Source organism: Morone saxatilis, unplaced genomic scaffold, assembly GCF_004916995.1.
Source record: "Morone saxatilis isolate NCDOM2014 unplaced genomic scaffold, NCSU_SB_2.0 Contig17, whole genome shotgun sequence".
In the NCBI taxonomy this organism is placed as follows: domain Eukaryota; kingdom Metazoa; phylum Chordata; class Actinopteri; family Moronidae; genus Morone; species Morone saxatilis.
This window is the reverse complement of record NW_023339729.1, coordinates 25,116,634-25,116,930: the sequence shown is the minus strand read 5'-3', so window position 1 is coordinate 25,116,930 and position 297 is coordinate 25,116,634. Positions and strand designations below refer to the sequence as shown.

Below are 297 nucleotides of genomic sequence, written 5' to 3'. Positions count from 1 at the left end.
AAAAAAAAAAAATTCTAATTTAAAATGATGCTTCTTGTTGGCAGAAGATGTACATTTATTAACAGATCAGTGTTGTCCAACCTGGTGGGGGGGGTCCTTCTGAAGGGTCACAAGGTCAATCTGACCTTTTTGGGATCAGATTACTGAGACAGAGACTTTGTTCTGAAATATTGGATCGTTGTATCTTTTCTGGTCACTAACAATCAAATTTTATTCAACATCCGAGTGTGAGGAGAAAATCTTTCTCACAGCTCATACACATCTGCAACCTGTAAGGGGGGGGGGGGGGGGGGGGGG

General features: G+C 42.1%; 1 protein-coding gene across 2 annotated transcripts in view; it reads right to left on the bottom strand.

Moving 5' to 3' along the window:
* Nucleotides 1-297, bottom strand: part of xpo1a (exportin 1 (CRM1 homolog, yeast) a) — a 16,883-nt gene that overhangs the window by 10,497 nt on the left and 6,089 nt on the right. The window lies entirely within an intron of this gene.